We start from the raw sequence: 17,150 nt of genomic DNA on the forward strand, positions 1-17,150 counted from the left end.
GACAGCTCCGAAATGCTGAGCAGCACTAGATCTGGCTGTATTAAACTGGAATTAGGTCTAATGCTTAAGTTACAAATGATCAGAAAGCCAGAAGCCAAAAACGCTTTATCTCAGCGAAAGAAGTCAAAAATGGACTATCTGTGGATTTGCAGCTTTACATTCAATTTTCAGCCTTGTTAGTTGTTGGACAGCTCCGAAATGCTGAGCAGCACTAGATCTAGCTGTAATAAGCTGAAATTAGTTGATCTGCTTAAGTTACAAATGATCAGAAAGCCAGAAGCCAAAAACGCTTTATCTCAGCGAAAGAAGTCAAAAATGGACTATCTGTGGATTTGCAGCTTTACATTCAATTTTCAGCCTTGTTAGTTGTTGGACAGCTCCGAAATGCTGAGCAGGACTAGATCTGGCTGTAATAACCTGAAATTAGTTGATCTGCTTAAGTTACAAATGATCAGAAAGCCAGAAGCCAAAAACACTTTATCTCAGCGACAGAAGTCAAAAATGGACTATCTGTGAATTTGCAGCTTTACATTCAATTTTCAGCCTTGTCAGTTGTTGGACAGCTCCGAAATGCTGAGCAGCACTAGATCTAGCTGTAATAAGCTGAAATTAGTTGATCTGCTTAAGTTACAAATGATCAGAAAGCCAGAAGCCAAAAACGCTTTATCTCAGCGAAAGAAGTCAAAAATGGACTATCTGTGAATTTGCAGCTTTACATTCAATTTTCAGCCTTGTTAGTTGTTGGACAGCTCCGAAATGCTGAGCAGCACTAGATCTAGCTGTAATAAGCTGAAATTAGTTGATCTGCTTAAGTTACAAATGATCAGAAAGCCAGAAGCCAAAAACGCTTTAACTCAGCGAAAGAAGTCAAAAATGGACTATCTGTGAATTTGCAGGTTTACATTCAATTTTCAGCCTTGTTAGTTGTTGGACAGCTCCGAAATGCTGAGCAGCACTAGATCTGGCTGTAATAAGCTGAAATTAGTTGATCTGCTTAAGTTACAAATGATCAGAAAGCCAGAAGCCAAAAACGCTTTATCTCAGCGAAAGAAGTCAAAAATGGACTATCTGTGAATTTGCAGCTTTACATTCAATTTTCAGCCTTGTTAGTTGTTGGACAGCTCCGAAATGCTGAGCAGCACTAGATCTAGCTGTAATAAGCTGAAATTAGTTGATCTGCTTAAGTTACAAATGATCAGAAAGCCAGAAGCCAAAAACGCTTTATCTCAGCGAAAGAAGTCAAAAATGGACTATCTGTGAATTTGCAGCTTTACATTCAATTTTCAGCCTTGTTAGTTGTTGGACAGCTCCGAAATGCTGAGCAGCACTAGATCTGGCTGTAATAACCTGAAATTAGTTGATCTGCTTAAGTTACAAATGATCAGAAAGCCAGAAGCCAAAAACGCTTTATCTCAGCGAAAGAAGTCAAAAATGGACTATCTGTGAATTTGCAGCTTTACATTCAATTTTCAGCCTTGTTAGTTGTTGGACAGCTCCGAAATGCTGAGCAGGACTAGATCTGGCTGTAATAACCTGAAATTAGTTGATCTGCTTAAGTTACAAATGATCAGAAAGCCAGAAGCCAAAAACACTTTATCTCAGCGACAGAAGTCAAAAATGGACTATCTGTGAATTTGCAGCTTTACATTCAATTTTCAGCCTTGTCAGTTGTTGGACAGCTCCGAAATGCTGAGCAGCACTAGATCTAGCTGTAATAAGCTGAAATTAGTTGATCTGCTTAAGTTACAAATGATCAGAAAGCCAGAAGCCAAAAACGCTTTATCTCAGCGAAAGAAGTCAAAAATGGACTATCTGTGAATTTGCAGCTTTACATTCAATTTTCAGCCTTGTTAGTTGTTGGACAGCTCCGAAATGCTGAGCAGCACTAGATCTGGCTGTAATAAGCTGAAATTAGTTGATCTGCTTAAGTTACAAATGATCAGAAAGCCAGAAGCCAAAAACGCTTTATCTCAGCGAAAGAAGTCAAAAATGGACTATCTGTGAATTTGCAGCTTTACATTCAATTTTCAGCCTTGTTAGTTGTTGGACAGCTCCGAAATGCTGAGCAGCACTAGATCTAGCTGTAATAAGCTGAAATTAGTTGATCTGCTTAAGTTACAAATGATCAGAAAGCCAGAAGCCAAAAACGCTTTATCTCAGCGAAAGAAGTCAAAAATGGACTATCTGTGAATTTGCAGCTTTACATTCAATTTTCAGCCTTGTTAGTTGTTGGACAGCTCCGAAATGCTGAGCAGCACTAGATCTAGCTGTAATAAGCTGAAATTAGTTGATCTGCTTAAGTTACAAATGATCAGAAAGCCAGAAGCCAAAAACGCTTTATCTCAGCGAAAGAAGTCAAAAATGGACTATCTGTGAATTTGCAGCTTTACATTCAATTTTCAGCCTTGTTAGTTGTTGGACAGCTCCGAAATGCTGAGCAGCACTAGATCTGGCTGTAATAACCTGAAATTAGTTGATCTGCTTAAGTTACAAATGATCAGAAAGCCAGAAGCCAAAAACGCTTTATATCAGCGAAAGAAGTCAAAAATGGACTATCTGTGAATTTGCAGCTTTACATTCAATTTTCAGCCTTGTTAGTTGTTGGACAGCTCCGAAATGCTGAGCAGCACTAGATCTAGCTGTAATAAGCTGAAATTAGTTGATCTGCTTAAGTTACAAATGATCAGAAAGCCAGAAGCCAAAAACGCTTTATCTCAGCGAAAGAAGTCAAAAATGGACTATCTGTGAATTTGCAGCTTTACATTCAATTTTCAGCCTTGTTAGTTGTTGGACAGCTCCGAAATGCTGAGCAGCACTAGATCTGGCTGTAATAACCTGAAATTAGTTGATCTGCTTAAGTTACAAATGATCAGAAAGCCAGAAGCCAAAAACGCTTTATCTCAGCGAAAGAAGTCAAAAATGGACTATCTGTGAATTTGCAGCTTTACATTCAATTTTCAGCCTTGTTAGTTGTTGGACAGCTCCGAAATGCTGAGCAGGACTAGACCTGGCTGTAATAACCTGAAATTAGTTGATCTGCTTAAGTTACAAATGATCAGAAAGCCAGAAGCCAAAAACGCTTTATCTCAGCGAAAGAAGTCAAAAATGGACTATCTGTGAATTTGCAGCTTTACATTCAATTTTCAGCCTTGTTAGTTGTTGGACAGCTCCGAAATGCTGAGCAGCACTAGATCTAGCTGTAATAAGCTGAAATTAGTTGATCTGCTTAAGTTACAAATGATCAGAAAGCCAGAAGCCAAAAACGCTTTATCTCAGCGAAAGAAGTCAAAAATGGACTATCTGTGAATTTGCAGCTTTACATTCAATTTTCAGCCTTGTTAGTTGTTGGACAGCTCCGAAATGCTGAGCAGCACTAGATCTAGCTGTAATAACCTGAAATTAGTTGATCTGCTTAAGTTACAAATGATCAGAAAGCCAGAAGCCAAAAACGCTTTATCTCAGCGAAAGAAGTCAAAAATGGACTATCTGTGAATTTGCAGCTTTACATTCAATTTTCAGCCTTGTCAGTTGTTGGACAGCTCCGAAATGCTGAGCAGCACTAGATCTGGCTGTAATAACCTGAAATTAGTTGATCTGCTTAAGTTACAAATGATCAGAAAGCCAGAAGCCAAAAACGCTTTATCTCAGCGAAAGAAGTCAAAAATGGACTATCTGTGAATTTGCAGCTTTACATTCAATTTTCAGCCTTGTTAGTTGTTGGACAGCTCCGAAATGCTGAGCAGCACTAGATCTAGCTGTAATAAGCTGAAATTAGTTGATCTGCTTAAGTTACAAATGATCAGAAAGCCAGAAGCCAAAAACGCTTTATCTCAGCGAAAGAAGTCAAAAATGGACTATCTGTGAATTTGCAGCTTTACATTCAATTTTCAGCCTTGTTAGTTGTTGGACAGCTCCGAAATGCTGAGCAGCACTAGATCTAGCTGTAATAAGCTGAAATTAGTTGTTCTGCTTAAGTTACAAATGATCAGAAAGCCAGAAGCCAAAAACGCTTTATCTCAGCGAAAGAAGTCAAAAATGGACTATCTGTGAATTTGCAGCTTTACATTCAATTTTCAGCCTTGTTAGTTGTTGGACAGCTCCGAAATGCTGAGCAGCACTAGATCTGGCTGTAATAAGCTGAAATTAGTTGATCTGCTTAAGTTACAAATGATCAGAAAGCCAGAAGCCAAAAACGCTTTATCTCAGCGAAAGAAGTCAAAAATGGACTATCTGTGAATTTGCAGCTTTACATTCAATTTTCAGCCTTGTTAGTTGTTGGACAGCTCCGAAATGCTGAGCAGCACTAGATCTAGCTGTAATAAGCTGAAATTAGTTGATCTGCTTAAGTTACAAATGATCAGAAAGCCAGAAGCCAAAAACGCTTTATCTCAGCGAAAGAAGTCAAAAATGGACTATCTGTGAATTTGCAGCTTTACATTCAATTTTCAGCCTTGTTAGTTGTTGGACAGCTCCGAAATGCTGAGCAGCACTAGATCTGGCTGTAATAACCTGAAATTAGTTGATCTGCTTAAGTTACAAATGATCAGAAAGCCAGAAGCCAAAAACGCTTTATATCAGCGAAAGAAGTCAAAAATGGACTATCTGTGAATTTGCAGCTTTACATTCAATTTTCAGCCTTGTTAGTTGTTGGACAGCTCCGAAATGCTGAGCAGCACTAGATCTAGCTGTAATAAGCTGAAATTAGTTGATCTGCTTAAGTTACAAATGATCAGAAAGCCAGAAGCCAAAAACGCTTTATCTCAGCGAAAGAAGTCAAAAATGGACTATCTGTGGATTTGCAGCTTTACATTCAATTTTCAGCGTTGTAAGTTGTTGGACAGCTCCGAAATGCTGAGCAGCACTAGATCTAGCTGTAATAAGCTGAAATTAGTTGATCTGCTTAAGTTACAAATGATCAGAAAGCCAGAAGCCAAAAACGCTTTATCTCAGCGAAAGAAGTCAAAAATGGACTATCTGTGAATTTGCAGCTTTACATTCAATTTTCAGCCTTGTTAGTTGTTGGACAGCTCCGAAATGCTGAGCAGCACTAGATCTGGCTGTAATAACCTGAAATTAGTTGATCTGCTTAAGTTACAAATGATCAGAAAGCCAGAAGCCAAAAACGCTTTATCTCAGCGAAAGAAGTCAAAAATGGACTATCTGTGAATTTGCAGCTTTACATTCAATTTTCAGCCTTGTTAGTTGTTGGACAGCTCCGAAATGCTGAGCAGCACTAGATCTGGCTGTAATAAGCTGAAATTAGTTGATCTGCTTAAGTTACAAATGATCAGAAAGCCAGAAGCCAAAAACGCTTTATCTCAGCGAAAGAAGTCAAAAATGGACTATCTGTGAATTTGCAGCTTTACATTCAATTTTCAGCCTTGTTAGTTGTTGGACAGCTCCGAAATGCTGAGCAGCACTAGATCTAGCTGTAATAAGCTGAAATTAGTTGATCTGCTTAAGTTACAAATGATCAGAAAGCCAGAAGCCAAAAACGCTTTATCTCAGCGAAAGAAGTCAAAAATGGACTATCTGTGAATTTGCAGCTTTACATTCAATTTTCAGCCTTGTTAGTTGTTGGACAGCTCCGAAATGCTGAGCAGCACTAGATCTGGCTGTAATAACCTGAAATTAGTTGATCTGCTTAAGTTACAAATGATCAGAAAGCCAGAAGCCAAAAACGCTTTATCTCAGCGAAAGAAGTCAAAAATGGACTATCTGTGAATTTGCAGCTTTACATTCAATTTTCAGCCTTGTAAGTTGTTGGACAGCTCCGAAATGCTGAGCAGCACTAGATCTAGCTGTAATAAGCTGAAATTAGTTGATCTGCTTAAGTTACAAATGATCAGAAAGCCAGAAGCCAAAAACGCTTTATCTCAGCGAAAGAAGTCAAAAATGGACTATCTGTGAATTTGCAGCTTTACATTCAATTTTCAGCCTTGTTAGTTGTTGGACAGCTCCGAAATGCTGAGCAGCACTAGATCTGGCTGTAATAACCTGAAATTAGTTGATCTGCTTAAGTTACAAATGATCAGAAAGCCAGAAGCCAAAAACGCTTTATCTCAGCGAAAGAAGTCAAAAATGGACTATCTGTGAATTTGCAGCTTTACATTCAATTTTCAGCCTTGTTAGTTGTTGGACAGCTCCGAAATGCTGAGCAGCACTAGATCTAGCTGTAATAAGTTGAAATTAGTTGATCTGCTTAAGTTACAAATGATCAGAAAGCCAGAAGCCAAAAACGCTTTATCTCAGCGAAAGAAGTCAAAAATGGACTATCTGTGAATTTGCAGCTTTACATTCAATTTTCAGCCTTGTTAGTTGTTGGATAGCTCCGAAATGCTGAGCAGCACTAGATCTAGCTGTAATAAGCTGAAATTAGTTGATCTGCTTAAGTTACAAATGATCAGAAAGCCAGAAGCCAAAAACGCTTTATCTCAGCGAAAGAAGTCAAAAATGGACTATCTGTGAATTTGCAGCTTTATATTCAATTTTCAGCCTTGTTAGTTGTTGGACAGCTCCGAAATGCTGAGCAGCACTAGATCTAGCTGTAATAAGCTGAAATTAGCTGATCTGCTCAAGTTACAAATGATCAGAAAGCCAGAAGCCAAAAACGCTTTATCTCAGCGAAAGAAGTCAAAAATGGACTATCTGTGAATTTGCAGCTTTACATTCAATTTTCAGCCTTGTTAGTTGTTGGACAGCTCCGAAATGCTGAGCAGCACTAGATCTGGCTGTAATAACCTGAAATTAGTTGATCTGCTTAAGTTACAAATGATCAGAAAGCCAGAAGCCAAAAACGCTTTATCTCAGCGAAAGAAGTCAAAAATGGACTATCTGTGAGTTTGCAGCTTTACATTCAATTTTCAGCCTTGTTAGTTGTTGGACAGCTCCGAAATGCTGAGCAGCACTAGATCTAGCTGTAATAAGCTGAAATTAGTTGATCTGCTTAAGTTACAAATGATCAGAAAGCCAGAAGCCAAAAACGCTTTATCTCAGCGAAAGAAGTCAAAAATGGACTATCTGTGAATTTGCAGCTTTACATTCAATTTTCAGCCTTGTTAGTTGTTGGACAGCTCCGAAATGCTGAGCAGCACTAGATCTAGCTGTAATAAGCTGAAATTAGTTGATCTGCTTAAGTTAAAAATGATCAGAAAGCCAGAAGCCAAAAACGCTTTATCTCAGCGAAAGAAGTCAAAAATGGACTATCTGTGAATTTGCAGCTTTACATTCAATTTTCAGCCTTGTTAGTTGTTGGACAGCTCCGAAATGCTGAGCAGCACTAGATCTGGCTGTAATAACCTGAAATTAGTTGATCTGCTTAAGTTACAAATGATCAGAAAGCCAGAAGCCAAAAACGCTTTATCTCAGCGAAAGAAGTCAAAAATGGACTATCTGTGAGTTTGCAGCTTTACATTCAATTTTCAGCCTTGTTAGTTGTTGGACAGCTCCGAAATGCTGAGCAGCACTAGATCTAGCTGTAATAAGCTGAAATTAGTTGATCTGCTTAAGTTACAAATGATCAGAAAGCCAGAAGCCAAAAACGCTTTATCTCAGCGAAAGAAGTCAAAAATGGACTATCTGTGAATTTGCAGCTTTACATTCAATTTTCAGCCTTGTTAGTTGTTGGACAGCTCCGAAATGCTGAGCAGCACTAGATCTGGCTGTAATAAGCTGAAATTAGTTGATCTGCTTAAGTTACAAATGATCAGAAAGCCAGAAGCCAAAAACGCTTTATCTCAGCGAAAGAAGTCAAAAATGGACTATCTGTGTTTGCAGCTTTACATTCAATTTTCAGCCTTGTTAGTTGTTGGACAGCTCCGAAATGCTGAGCAGCACTAGATCTAGCTGTAATAAGCTGAAATTAGTTGATCTGCTTAAGTTACAAATGATCAGAAAGCCAGAAGCCAAAAACGCTTTATCTCAGCGAAAGAAGTCAAAAATGGACTATCTGTGAATTTGCAGCTTTACATTCAATTTTCAGCCTTGTTAGTTGTTGGACAGCTCCGAAATGCTGAGCAGCACTAGATCTGGCTGTAATAAGCTGAAATTAGTTGATCTGCTTAAGTTACAAATGATCAGAAAGCCAGAAGCCAAAAACGCTTTATCTCAGCGAAAGAAGTCAAAAATGGACTATCTGTGAATTTGCAGCTTTACATTCAATTTTCAGCCTTGTTAGTTGTTGGACAGCTCCGAAATGCTGAGCAGCATTAGATCTGGCTGTAATAACCTGAAATTAGTTGATCTGCTTAAGTTACAAATGATCAGAAAGCCAGAAGCCAAAAACGCTTTATCTCAGCGAAAGAAGTCAAAAATGGACTATCTGTGAATTTGCAGCTTTACATTCAATTTTCAGCCTTGTTAGTTGTTGGACAGCTCCGAAATGCTGAGCAGCACTAGATCTAGCTGTAATAAGCTGAAATTAGTTGATCTGCTTAAGTTACAAATGATCAGAAAGCCAGAAGCCAAAAACGCTTTATCTCAGCGAAAGAAGTCAAAAATGGACTATCTGTGTTTGCAGCTTTACATTCAATTTTCAGCCTTGTTAGTTGTTGGACAGCTCCGAAATGCTGAGCAGCACTAGATCTAGCTGTAATAAGCTGAAATTAGTTGATCTGCTTAAGTTACAAATGATCAGAAAGCCAGAAGCCAAAAACGCTTTATCTCAGCGAAAGAAGTCAAAAATGGACTATCTGTGAATTTGCAGCTTTACATTCAATTTTCAGCCTTGTTAGTTGTTGGACAGCTCCGAAATGCTGAGCAGCACTAGATCTGGCTGTAATAAGCTGAAATTAGTTGATCTGCTTAAGTTACAAATGATCAGAAAGCCAGAAGCCAAAAACGCTTTATCTCAGCGAAAGAAGTCAAAAATGGACTATCTGTGAATTTGCAGCTTTACATTCAATTTTCAGCCTTGTTAGTTGTTGGACAGCTCCGAAATGCTGAGCAGCATTAGATCTGGCTGTAATAACCTGAAATTAGTTGATCTGCTTAAGTTACAAATGATCAGAAAGCCAGAAGCCAAAAACGCTTTATCTCAGCGAAAGAAGTCAAAAATGGACTATCTGTGAATTTGCAGCTTTACATTCAATTTTCAGCCTTGTTAGTTGTTGGACAGCTCCGAAATGCTGAGCAGCACTAGATCTAGCTGTAATAAGCTGAAATTAGTTGATCTGCTTAAGTTACAAATGATCAGAAAGCCAGAAGCCAAAAACGCTTTATCTCAGCGAAAGAAGTCAAAAATGGACTATCTGTGAATTTGCAGCTTTACATTCAATTTTCAGCCTTGTTAGTTGTTGGACAGCTCCGAAATGCTGAGCAGCACTAGATCTAGCTGTAATAAGCTGAAATTAGCTGATCTGCTCAAGTTACAAATGATCAGAAAGCCAGAAGCCAAAAACGCTTTATCTCAGCGAAAGAAGTCAAAAATGGACTATCTGTGAATTTGCAGCTTTACATTCAATTTTCAGCCTTGTTAGTTGTTGGACAGCTCCGAAATGCTGAGCAGCACTAGATCTGGCTGTAATAAGCTGAAATTAGTTGATCTGCTTAAGTTACAAATGATCAGAAAGCCAGAAGCCAAAAACGCTTTATCTCAGCGAAAGAAGTCAAAAATGGACTATCTGTGAATTTGCAGCTTTACATTCAATTTTCAGCCTTGTTAGTTGTTGGACAGCTCCGAAATGCTGAGCAGCACTAGATCTGGCTGTAATAACCTGAAATTAGTTGATCTGCTTAAGTTACAAATGATCAGAAAGCCAGAAGCCAAAAACGCTTTATCTCAGCGAAAGAAGTCAAAAATGGACTATCTGTGAATTTGCAGCTTTACATTCAATTTTCAGCCTTGTTAGTTGTTGGACAGCTCCGAAATGCTGAGCAGCACTAGATCTGGCTGTAATAAGCTGAAATTAGTTGATCTGCTTAAGTTACAAAGGATCAGAAAGCCAGAAGCCAAAAACGCTTTATCTCAGCGAAAGAAGTCAAAAATGGACTATTTGTGAATTTGCAGCTTTACATTCAATTTTCAGCCTTGTTAGTTGTTGGACAGCTCCGAAATGCTGAGCAGCACTAGATCTAGCTGTAATAAGCTGAAATTAGTTGATCTGCTTAAGTTACAAATGATCAGAAAGCCAGAAGCCAAAAACGCTTTATCTCAGCGAAAGAAGTCAAAAATGGACTATCTGTGAATTTGCAGCTTTACATTCAATTTTCAGCCTTGTTAGTTGTTGGACAGCTCCGAAATGCTGAGCAGCACTAGATCTAGCTGTAATAAGCTGAAATTAGTTGATCTGCTTAAGTTACAAATGATCAGAAAGCCAGAAGCCAAAAACGCTTTATCTCAGCGAAAGAAGTCAAAAATGGACTATCTGTGAATTTGCAGCTTTACATTCAATTTTCAGCCTTGTTAGTTGTTGGACAGCTCCGAAATGCTGAGCAGCACTAGATCTGGCTGTAATAAGCTGAAATTAGTTGATCTGCTTAAGTTACAAATGATCAGAAAGCCAGAAGCCAAAAACGCTTTATCTCAGCGAAAGAAGTCAAACATGGACTATCTGTGAATTTGCAGCTTTACATTCAATTTTCAGCCTTGTTAGTTGTTGGACAGCTCCGAAATGCTGAGCAGCACTAGATCTAGGTGTAATAAGCTGAAATTAGTTGATCTGCTTAAGTTACAAATGATCAGAAAGCCAGAAGCCAAAAACGCTTTATCTCAGCGAAAGAAGTCAAAAATGGACTATCTGTGAATTTGCAGCTTTACATTCAATGTTCAGCCTTGTTAGTTGTTGGACAGCTCCGAAATGCTGAGCAGCACTAGATCTGGCTGTAATAACCTGAAATTAGTTGATCTGCTTAAGTTACAAATGATCAGAAAGCCAGAAGCCAAAAACGCTTTAACTCAGCGAAAGAAGTCAAAAATGGACTATCTGTGGATTTGCAGCTTTACATTCAATTTTCAGCCTTGTAAGTTGTTGGACAGCTCCGAAATGCTGAGCAGCACTAGATCTAGCTGTAATAAGCTGAAATTAGTTGATCTGCTTAAGTTACAAATGATCAGAAAGCCAGAAGCCAAAAACGCTTTATCTCAGCGAAAGAAGTCAAAAATGGACTATCTGTGAATTTGCAGCTTTACATTCAATGTTCAGCCTTGTTAGTTGTTGGACAGCTCCGAAATGCTGAGCAGCACTAGATCTGGCTGTAATAACCTGAAATTAGTTGATCTGCTTAAGTTACAAATGATCAGAAAGCCAGAAGCCAAAAACGCTTTAACTCAGCGAAAGAAGTCAAAAATGGACTATCTGTGGATTTGCAGCTTTACATTCAATTTTCAGCCTTGTAAGTTGTTGGACAGCTCCGAAATGCTGAGCAGCAATAGATCTAGCTGTAATAAGCTGAAATTAGTTGATCTGCTTAAGTTACAAATGATCAAAAAGCCAGAAGCCAAAAACGCTTTAACTCAGCGAAAGAAGTCAAAAATGGACTATCTGTGGATTTGCAGCTTTACATTCAATTTTCAGCCTTGTAAGTTGTTGGACAGCTCCGAAATGCTGAGCAGCACTAGATCTAGCTGTAATAAGCTGAAATTAGTTGATCTGCTTAAGTTACAAATGATCAGAAAGCCAGAAGCCAAAAACGCTTTATCTCAGCGAAAGAAGTCAAAAATGGACTATCTGTGAATTTGCAGCTTTACATTCAATTTTCAGCCTTGTTAGTTGTTGGACAGCTCCGAAATGCTGAGCAGCACTAGATCTGGCTGTAATAAGCTGAAATTAGTTGATCTGCTTAAGTTACAAATGATCAGAAAGCCAGAAGCCAAAAACGCTTTATCTCAGCGAAAGAAGTCAAAAATGGACTATCTGTGAATTTGCAGCTTTACATTCAATTTTCAGCCTTGTTAGTTGTTGGACAGCTCCGAAATGCTGAGCAGCACTAGATCTGGCTGTAATAAGCTGAAATTAGTTGATCTGCTTAAGTTACAAATGATCAGAAAGCCAGAAGCCAAAAACGCTTTATCTCAGCGAAAGAAGTCAAAAATGGACTATCTGTGAATTTGCAGCTTTACATTCAATGTTCAGCCTTGTTAGTTGTTGGACAGCTCCGAAATGCTGAGCAGCACTAGATCTAGGTGTAATAAGCTGAAATTAGTTGATCTGCTTAAGTTACAAATGATCAGAAAGCCAGAAGCCAAAAACGCTTTATCTCAGCGAAAGAAGTCAAAAATGGACTATCTGTGAATTTCCAGCTTTACATTCAATTTTCAGCCTTGTTAGTTGTTGGACAGCTCCGAAATGCTGAGCAGCACTAGATCTGGCTGTAATAACCTGAAATTAGTTGATCTGCTTAAGTTACAAATGATCAGAAAGCCAGAAGCCAAAAACGCTTTATCTCAGCGAAAGAAGTCAAAAATGGACTATCTGTGAATTTGCAGCTTTACATTCAATTTTCAGCCTTGTTAGTTGTTGGACAGCTCCGAAATGCTGAGCAGCACTAGATCTAGGTGTAATAAGCTGAAATTAGTTGATCTGCTTAAGTTACAAATGATCAGAAAGCCAGAAGCCAAAAATGCTTTATCTCAGCGAAAGAAGTCAAAAATGGACTATCTGTGAATTTGCAGCTTTACATTCAATTTTCAGCCTTGTAAGTTGTTGGACAGCTCCGAAATGCTGAGCAGCAATAGATCTAGCTGTAATAAGCTGAAATTAGTTGATCTGCTTAAGTTACAAATGATCAAAAAGCCAGAAGCCACAAACGCTTTATCTCAGCGAAAGAAGTCAAAAATGGACTATCTGTGAATTTGCAGCTTTACATTCAATTTTCAGCCTTGTTAGTTGTTGGACAGCTCCGAAATCCTGAGCAGCACTAGATCTAGCTGTAATAAGCTGAAATTAGTTGATCTGCTTAAGTTACAAATGATCAGAAAGCCAGAAGCCAAAAACGCTTTATCTCAGCGAAAGAAGTCAAAAATGGACTATCTGTGAATTTGCAGCTTTACATTCAATTTTCAGCCTTGTTAGTTGTTGGACAGCTCCGAAATGCTGAGCAGCACTAGATCTAGGCTGTAATAAGCTGAAATTAGTTGATCTGCTTAAGTTACAAATGATCAGAAAGCCAGAAGCCAAAAACGCTTTATCTCAGCGAAAGAAGTCAAAAATGGACTATCTGTGAATTTGCAGCTTTACATTCAATTTTCAGCCTTGTTAGTTGTTGGACAGCTCCGAAATGCTGAGCAGCACTAGATCTGGCTGTAATAAGCTGAAATTAGTTGATCTGCTTAAGTTACAAATGATCAGAAAGCCAGAAGCCAAAAACGCTTTATCTCAGCGAAAGAAGTCAAAAATGGACTATCTGTGAATTTGCAGCTTTACATTCAATTTTCAGCCTTGTTAGTTGTTGGACAGCTCCGAAATGCTGAGCAGCACTAGATCTAGCTGTAATAAGCTGAAATTAGTTGATCTGCTTAAGTTACAAATGATCAGAAAGCCAGAAGCCAAAAACGCTTTATCTCAGCGAAAGAAGTCAAAAATGGACTATCTGTGAATTTGCAGCTTTACATTCAATTTTCAGCCTTGTTAGTTGTTGGACAGCTCCGAAATGCTGAGCAGCACTAGATCTAGCTGTAATAAGCTGAAATTAGTTGATCTGCTTAAGTTACAAATGATCAGAAAGCCAGAAGCCAAAAACGCTTTATCTCAGCGAAAGAAGTCAAAAATGGACTATCTGTGAATTTGCAGCTTTACATTCAATTTTCAGCCTTGTTAGTTGTTGGACAGCTCCGAAATGCTGAGCAGCACTAGATCTAGCTGTAATAACTGAAATTAGTTGATCTGCTTAAGTTACAAATGATCAGAAAGCCAGAAGCCAAAAACGCTTTATCTCAGCGAAAGAAGTCAAAAATGGACTATCTGTGAATTTGCAGCTTTACATTCAATTTTCAGCCTTGTTAGTTGTTGGACAGCTCCGAAATGCTGAGCAGCACTAGATCTGGCTGTAATAAGCTGAAATTAGTTGATCTGCTTAAGTTACAAATGATCAGAAAGCCAGAAGCCAAAAACGCTTTATCTCAGCGAAAGAAGTCAAAAATGGACTATCTGTGAATTTGCAGCTTTACATTCAATTTTCAGCCTTGTTAGTTGTTGGACAGCTCCGAAATGCTGAGCAGCACTAGATCTAGCTGTAATAAGCTGAAATTAGTTGATCTGCTTAAGTTACAAATGATCAGAAAGCCAGAAGCCAAAAACGCTTTATCTCAGCGAAAGAAGTCAAAAATGGACTATCTGTGAATTTGCAGCTTTACATTCAATTTTCAGCCTTGTTAGTTGTTGGACAGCTCCGAAATGCTGAGCAGCACTAGATCTAGGTGTAATAAGCTGAAATTAGTTGATCTGCTTAAGTTACAAATGATCTGAAAGCCAGAGGCCAAAAACGCTTTATCTCAGCGAAAGAAGTCAAAAATGGACTATCTGTGGATTTGCAGCTTTACATTCAATTTTCAGCCTTGTTAGTTGTTGGACAGCTCCGAAATGCTGAGCAGCACTAGATCTGGCTGTAATAACCTGAAATTAGTTGATCTGCTTAAGTTACAAATGATTAGAAAGCCAGAAGCCAAAAACGCTTTATCTCAGCGAAAGAAGTCAAAAATGGACTATCTGTGAATTTGCAGCTTTACATTCAATTTTCAGCCTTGTTAGTTGTTGGACAGCTCCGAAATGCTGAGCAGCACTAGATCTAGGTGTAATAAGCTGAAATTAGTTGATCTGCTTAAGTTACAAATGATCAGAAAGCCAGAGGCCAAAAACGCTTTATCTCAGCGAAAGAAGTCAAAAATGGACTATCTGTGAATTTGCAGCTTTACATTCAATTTTCAGCCTTGTTAGTTGTTGGACAGCTCCGAAATGCTGAGCAGCACTAGATCTGGCTGTAATAAGCTGAAATTAGTTGATCTGCTTAAGTTACAAATGATCAGAAAGCCAGAAGCCAAAAACGCTTTATCTCAGCGAAAGAAGTCAAAAATGGACTATCTGTGAATTTGCAGCTTTACATTCAATTTTCAGCCTTGTTAGTTGTTGGACAGCTCCGAAATGCTGAGCAGCACTAGATCTAGCTGTAATAACCTGAAATTAGTTGATCTGCTTAAGTTACAAATGATCAGAAAGCCAGAAGCCAAAAACGCTTTATCTCAGCGAAAGAAGTCAAAAATGGACTATCTGTGAATTTGCAGCTTTACATTCAATTTTCAGCCTTGTTAGTTGTTGGACAGCTCCGAAATGCTGAGCAGCACTAGATCTAGCTGTAATAAGCTGAAATTAGTTGATCTGCTTAAGTTACAAATGATCAGAAAGCCAGAAGCCAAAAACGCTTTATCTCAGCGAAAGAAGTCAAAAATGGACTATCTGTGAATTTGCAGCTTTACATTCAATTTTCAGCCTTGTTAGTTGTTGGACAGCTCCGAAATGCTGAGCAGCACTAGATCTGGCTGTAATAAGCTGAAATTAGTTGATCTGCTTAAGTTACAAATGATCAGAAAGCCAGAAGCCAAAAACGCTTTATCTCAGCGAAAGAAGTCAAAAATGGACTATCTGTGAATTTGCAGCTTTACATTCAATTTTCAGCCTTGTTAGTTGTTGGACAGCTCCGAAATGCTGAGCAGCACTAGATCTGGCTGTAATAAGCTGAAATTAGTTGATCTGCTTAAGTTACAAATGATCAGAAAGCCAGAAGCCAAAAACGCTTTATCTCACCGAAAGAAGTCAAAAATGGACTATCTGTGAATTTGCAGCTTTACATTCAATTTTCAGCCTTGTTAGTTGTTGGACAGCTCCGAAATGCTGAGCAGCACTACATCTAGCTGTAATAAGCTGAAATTAGTTGATCTGCTTAAGTTACAAATGATCAGAAAGCCAGAAGCCAAAAACGCTTTATCTCAGCGAAAGAAGTCAAAAATGGACTATCTGTGAATTTGCAGCTTTACATTCAATTTTCAGCCTTGTTAGTTGTTGGACAGCTCCGAAATGCTGAGCAGCACTAGATCTAGCTGTAATAAGCTGAAATTAGTTGATCTGCTTAAGTTACAAATGATCAGAAAGCCAGAAGCCAAAAACGCTTTATCTCAGCGAAAGAAGTCAAAAATGGACTATCTGTGAATTTGCAGCTTTACATTCAATTTTCAGCCTTGTTAGTTGTTGGACAGCTCCGAAATGCTGAGCAGCACTAGATCTGGCTGTAATAAGCTGAAATTAGTTGATCTGCTTAAGTTACAAATGATCAGAAAGCCAGAAGCCAAAAACGCTTTATCTCAGCGAAAGAAGTCAAAAATGGACTATCTGTGAATTTGCAGCTTTACATTCAATTTTCAGCCTTGTTAGTTGTTGGACAGCTCCGAAATGCTGAGCAGCACTAGATCTAGCTGTAATAAGCTGAAATTAGTTGATCTGCTTAAGTTACAAATGATCAGAAAGCCAGAAGCCAAAAACGCTTTATCTCAGCGAAAGAAGTCAAAAATGGACTATCTGTGAATTTGCAGCTTTACATTCAATTTTCAGCCTTGTTAGTTGTTGGACAGCTCCGAAATGCTGAGCAGCACTAGATCTAGCTGTAATAAGCTGAAATTAGTTGATCTGCTTAAGTTACAAATGATCAGAAAGCCAGAAGCCAAAAACGCTTTATCTCAGCGAAAGAAGTCAAAAATGGACTATCTGTGAATTTGCAGCTTTACATTCAATTTTCAGCCTTGTTAGTTGTTGGACAGCTCCGAAATGCTGAGCAGCACTAGATCTAGGTGTAATAAGCTGAAATTAGTTGATCTGCTTAAGTTACAAATGATCAGAAAGCCAGAAGCCAAAAACGCTTTATCTCAGCGAAAGAAGTCAAAAATGGACTATCTGTGAATTTGCAGCTTTACATTCAATTTTCAGCCTTGTTAGTTGTTGGACAGCTCCGAAATGCTGAGCAGCACTAGATCTGGCTGTAATAAGCTGAAATTAGTTGATCTGCTTAAGTTACAAATGATCAGAAAGCCAGAAGCCAAAAACGCTTTATCTCAGCGAAAGAAGTCAAAAATGGACTATCTGTGAATTTGCAGCTTTACATTCAATTTTCAGCCTTGTTAGTTGTTGGACAGCTCCGAAATGCTGAGCAGCACTAGATCTGGCTGTAAT

The sequence above is a fragment of the Poecilia mexicana genome, unplaced genomic scaffold (genome assembly GCF_051168715.1).
Source record: "Poecilia mexicana isolate PSO_F unplaced genomic scaffold, ASM5116871v1 scaffold_12, whole genome shotgun sequence".
Classification (NCBI taxonomy): domain Eukaryota; kingdom Metazoa; phylum Chordata; class Actinopteri; order Cyprinodontiformes; family Poeciliidae; genus Poecilia; species Poecilia mexicana.